The following is a 6,715-nucleotide window of genomic DNA, read 5'->3' as shown; positions in this document are numbered from 1 at the left end:
CGTAACTTATGAGATTTTAGTATTATATATACATATGTAAATTATGTATTGCAGGGTACTAATCTACATCCTATAATCTATATTCTTATCGAAAATCCTTCATCTGATCGTACGAGATGAATCCCTCAACCATTTCGAGTCCCTTAGATTCCGATAACTATTCTGATAGTTATTCCGACAGCTATTCCGATATGTAGTTTCACTTAAGTTCCGAAAGCAGTATCACCAGAATGAATCAACCAATCAGCCATTCCCAATTCATTTGATGGTTTCGTAGTCGACTAAATCAATGGAGACGAGAAGAAGGCGATCCTTTCCAATCACCAACCTGCACTCTTGGTGAAGAACCTGAAGCGCTTACCGGCGAACCTGTTGGTAACACCATTTTCTCTCTCATTTCTAGAATATCTCGCCACGACTATATCACAAGTCAGATTCAAAACCTTATTCATTCGCTCATTCATACCGACAAACATCCCGGAGTAATAAAGTCAATGAGTTTCGCGCCCGAGTTGTAGCCTTGGAAAATATGGTGCAAAATGTACCAGCTTCAACAACATCAACTGCATCAACTGTACCACCAGCAACAACACACGCCTCAACATCACAATTGGTACCCCGAGCATAATCATCGTTCTACATGACATTCTGCATCATTTATCTTCGTTCAACATGGCGAATATGTAATCTCTAATATTTTAGAGATTATATATTCTTGTTCTAACGTAAATCAAATGAGTTTAATATCATATTAACTCATTAAATCCATGATTATATCTGAAGAAAGTATATATATAAATATATTTTCATAAAGATTGTAATTAGAAAAAATTCTTTTGTACAAACTGTTAATGGTGAAAATATTTTAACGGGTAGATAATACCCGAGTAATAATTAAATTTCACATTAATAAGTTACACTGTACATTCTTCGAAGATGATTCAACAGTCATTTACTATCCTAGTTACATCCACAGATATACGTATCCGTTTACCGCAGAATAACCATTTTTATTCAATTTCATATTTGGATTTTGACCTATCAGAATTCAACAAGTGGCATAATGAAGAAATAATGGACACAATAAAAATTGATTAGAAACAGACTAATTAATAATATGAAATTTTGTTAAAAATCCACGCTAACTGTTCCTAGCTAATTGTTCCCAGCTAACTGATTACACTTTATTTATCGCAATTTAATTATCGCAATTTACATTCTCGCAATTTTATTTATCGTCATTTAATTTCTGTTATTTACTTTACGCATTTAATTTATCGTCATTTAATTTCTGTATTTATTTTACGCACTTTAAATATCGGGACACGTATACAAGGTTTTGACATATCATATCGACGCATCTATATATATTATTTGGAATAACCATAGACACTCTATATGCAGTAATGCGGGAGTTAGCTATACAGGGTTGAGGTTGATTCTATAATAATATATATACTTTGAGTTGTGATCGAGTCTGAGACGAATACGGGTCACGTTATGTATTAATTAATTCGAATACTATATATTAAACTATACATGAATTATTGAATTGCTAACTGTGGACTACCAACTGTGGACTACCAACATTGGACAATTAAAATGAATTAAAATATTGACTATAACATATGAAACTAAACATTTCTTCAAGTTTGCCACTTGATCTCATTTTAAACCTCATTTGTATCTTGACGATTTCAATCTGCGTTCAAACCTTTCATGATTCTTGAAAACATTTCAATCGAGAGGATGAACCAATCGCACATCATTTACGGAAGGAAAGAGTGATGCATATAGCTATGCACCTGAAAATACTCGGAACCTGAGTAAACGTTTAACATGTATCTGTGTTAGATCCTTTAGCATTATTATTATCCAAAATAACTTCACAATCCCTTTTCAAGGTAGTAAATTTTGTCACAGCTCCAACAAGTCAACTTCGACTTTTCACTCGGTTTAGCTTATTATAACCCTGATATAAATGTTGCCTTTCGTCATCAATACCGGAAAACCGTTTATATCTCACTACATTAGCAGTAAACGTACCAGCAACCTCGTTTCTTCTTGGCTTAAATCTCTCTAACAAATCATTATATTTATTCATTGAAACCCTATCATATACTCATCCGCATCTTGTAACGAGAACTGCCATACCAATTACCGGAAATCAGCAATCAGTACTTTGAAAACTCACAGCATATCTACATCAACAGTTATGTATGACATTTATCTCTTAGAATTTTGATCTCTCCTTCTGGAATTCTGAAAAGCACTCAGTCACAAATCAATACTCTGAATGTTGAAAAAGCTGAATGAAGCAGCAGAAACCATAGACAACCGTAAATGACCATAATCATCGAAAGTTTGACGATAAAGAATAGTATGTTGGAAAAGCTCAGAAAAGTTAGAACTGGAAAACGGATTGAGCTAACCACGAAGGAGACCAAGGATAAATACAAGGACCATACCATATATTCAAAGAATCCAGGTAATTCTGGATCCGATGAAACCTTCAACGAATATCTTGCTCCGTACTCATGTTAAAATATTGCGGAAAATCTTCTTCATCAACCATCGAACTTAGAAATTCCAAAATATCATCATCAATATCTTCGATATTTCTGAGGATATTTTCAAAAATATTCTCGTCTGAAATTATATACCTCTTCGTGCTTCCTGTGTATCATTATATTGGAAACATTCAAGAGAAAATTTAGTACCGAAAAGCAGGTTATGCGAAACTATGAAGAAAGCCGTGGACAAATCACAAAGAATAAGTTTGACTTCAAAGAATCTAAATGATTCAATGTCTGCTGAAGTCTTTAGCGAATATCTTGCTCGTTCCTCTAAACCCTTGCGAACAATAGTCTCCATCATTCTCTGAGCTTAGATATTCAAAGATATCATCGTATCTTTCATTATAAATATCTTCCATATTTCTGAAGATATTTTCATAATTATTCTTATCTGAAATCATTAATCTCTTCGTGCTATCAGTGTTACATCATATAGAAACTGTTAGTTTCTATATTCTGTAAACTTCGAGCTTAAAATATGAATGTTATTGAAGTAATGTTGGGAACTGATGCATGAGTTAGTATAATATAATGACACTTGATCAACGTGATTATATTACAGTAAGTCATGCTGAGTTTCTAATGGAACGTGATGATTCACAGATCATAACTTCATCATGTGCCATGTTATACGACTCGTTCATTCTACTTCACCTTCAGACATATCAAGAAAATATATTCTTGATAGTTCTATTCTCAGTGATTCTGGTAATTTGACAAATCAAACCGTGCTATCACGTTCCTTCCTGCTTAGAACATTATAATCATTCGAAACTCTATATCTACAAATTCTGGACTATTATTCGCTTGACTTGAAGTCGGGAAGAGGAAACAAAAGCATAGAGCTTTGAAATATAAGGGAGAATATAAAGCCCGATAACAACACATAAATTACAAACCGTGTATATTAATGTTTAACGCAACATAAAGACACGGGAGAATTAAAAACATTATAATCCCAAGGGCGAAGTAGAAGAAGGCAGATTCCTCTGGTGGGAGTTGGAAAAGGAGAATGATTGTTGTGATAGTAAGAATGAGGACAAGGATCAGAACTGGATTAAGCATTTTTCAGAATCTTTTGGATGTATGAAACAAGAAGGAAATTATAGGAATGGTGAGAATAATGGAACGGGAAAAGTCTAATTTATAATGGGAATATCAAACAGAGTAATCGAGACAGATCACCATGTTTAATTATAAGAGCTCTTAATTTCCTTATTCGCCGAAGAAATCAAATCTTTTAGATTTTTAAGATTTTCTTTAAATCCCTTGAATTCCGGAATTCAACCCTCTACGTCAAAAGTTAAAACAAAACTTCATTTATTCATTTCACTCTTTTGTGATAGCTTCATTCGTGCTCTTCGAATAATCAAATTATTTTATCTATATTATTCAATAATGATAAAACTCTATTTATCAGCTCATATTCGTCAGGGAAACATATTTATTGTTAGCCATGATGACCTCACTCAAATTTCGGGACGAAATTTCTTTAACGGGTAGGTACTATGATGACCCGGAAATTTCCGACCAAATTTAAACCTGAATCTTATTTGATTTCGATACGATAAGCAAACCCTGTAATGTTGAGTCTCAAAAACTTTTGAACTTTGTTTATGTAATAATCTAAACCTTTAACGATTCCCGACGATTCACGAACGATTGTGTGTAAATAAATATATAAATATAAATGTATGTATATATATAATAATAATTGGAAAGAATAAAATATAATATAAACATTAAAGTTAAATACGTAAAATAAGATATAAAATAATTAAGCTGATTCTAAATATGTATATAGGACTTTTTATGCATAGCTGATATTGTATGTATATAGTAATAAATATAAAATATATAAATATTGACAATTCAAATATAAATTCTATGGATAATTATTATTATATTGTTGTAAGATATAAACTAAATGCTCAAAATATGTTGTTATGTATATATGTGTGTATATATATATATATATATATATCTTAAAGAGGACATAGGTAATAGTATTATATTAAATTTAATTACAAGTTGAATATAATTGTTATATTAATGTTATTATATTACTTTCATTATCAATTTTGATATCTATATTATTAATAGATTAGTTTAATATATAGTGTGTGTGTGTATATATATATATATATATATATATATATATATATATATATATATATATATATATATATATATATATATATATATATATATATATGAAATTCGCTATGTATAAATTGTTATCAATATTATGTAGATATAGATAGATATATGCATTGTATGATTGATACAATTATTAAACATCAAGTCAAACATCCAGTTGTCTAAATGTATTTCATCCGTGAACTAATTGAAACACAATTTGAATTACTGTGCTCCACTTATTGAATTGACTGAGTCCGTGAACTTGAGATACTGTTACCCTTGCCCTTTTCTTTCTGTATCAATCATATGGCATGAATTATTATGATATGATATATTAAGTATTATATATATATCTTTACACTTACACCTACATATACATATATGGATACAATTATATACATACTACATATCCTCAAGTTACCTCTGCAACCCGATGCCATCTAACCTCCATCACCTTGATGGTCATCGAAAACCACCTCAAACCTCCATCAACCACTTCCCCATGTACAACCACCACAACTCACTCCATCACCATTAAACAACCACCATATTCCTGTTTTGTTCGATATCATCTCATTACCATCCAACACCATGAAAACCCATTTATTTTTATTTCTATTTCACTGCTCGCTGTTACAATCAATCAAGAACTACCATTATCATATGCTTCGGTTTATGATCTTGCAATCGAATATCCATCACCACCTGCGATCACCTCTCTCTCTTCTTTGATCTATTCTCTCTCTACTTTCATTCGAAAACACCACCATCATGAACACCAAACACCTCCACCCGTCACCTCTATTTCTTTTCCTCTTCACTGCTACTACTTCTGTTAGACCTCTATTGGACGACTGCTACTATACCTGTGGTGTTACAACCATTCAATGATAAAGATCGCCACCCTTCTTTTTCAATCGATCACCACCTTCATCAAAGCTTCACCATTGTTAAACCCACAACACTTACTGCTATGTTTCCTGTTCAGGATGCCATTACCTCAATTTTCTGCTACTATAAGTGTTGCGTCTGCTACAGATTTCTGTCTGTCCAAACAGCCCACGAAAACTTACCTGCTACTTCTATTATTTTCGAATCAATCACCAGGGTACCACCTGTTACATCTGTTTCTATAAACCGTAAAACAATCAAACCACCTTCTTCACCTTGAAACCACCAATACCGAACACCCTACAACCGTATGATTCTGTTTTTATTTAAATTTTTTTTCGTAACCCTTTACATGAAGACTACCTGCAACTCTCTTCTATTTATTCTTCGATTTTCTGTTACAACGATAATACGTTGATGATGATGACGAATGATGGTTACGGTGAGGAACAAGAGTGCCGACTGTGATGATGAATAAGATATGGAGATCAAAGGTGTTGATAATGATATGGATAAGGACTATAAAATAATGAATATGAAGAATAAACGAATCCTTTTACCTAATGTGTCGGCCACTATTTTTTTTTTTTTAAATACGAAACTTTGATTTAATCAATGAACTTTGGGCCGTGATTACGTTTTCAGCATGGACTGTGAATGATTTGTGCATTTGGGCTTAATATGATGTTGGATCAAACTCTAAATGGATTATTAGCGGGCTGGAAGTAAGAAACAGAAAATCAAACGAGATATATACATTCGGGGGTTGCAAATATCAGTAAAACCAGATTGGAGTAATAGTTGGGTGGTGTTGGTAATCTTTGAGAGGTCTTGAGTTCGAGTCTGGGTGGAGGCATATTTTTTTTTCCTTTTTGGAAAAGCTTTTGAGGTAGTTTTCCATTTTCTACAAATATTATTATTATTATTATTATTATTATTATTATTATTATTATTATTATTATCATTATTATTATTATTATTATTATTATTATTATTATTATTATTATTATTATTATTATTATTATTATTATTATTATTATTATTATTATTATTATTATTATTAGTTAGTGTTATAGTGTTATTATTATTATCATTATTATCATTAA

The sequence above is a fragment of the Rutidosis leptorrhynchoides genome, chromosome 1 (assembly GCF_046630445.1).
Source record: "Rutidosis leptorrhynchoides isolate AG116_Rl617_1_P2 chromosome 1, CSIRO_AGI_Rlap_v1, whole genome shotgun sequence".
NCBI classification, from domain to species: Eukaryota; Viridiplantae; Streptophyta; class Magnoliopsida; order Asterales; family Asteraceae; genus Rutidosis; species Rutidosis leptorrhynchoides.
This window is presented reverse-complemented; position numbering follows the sequence as displayed.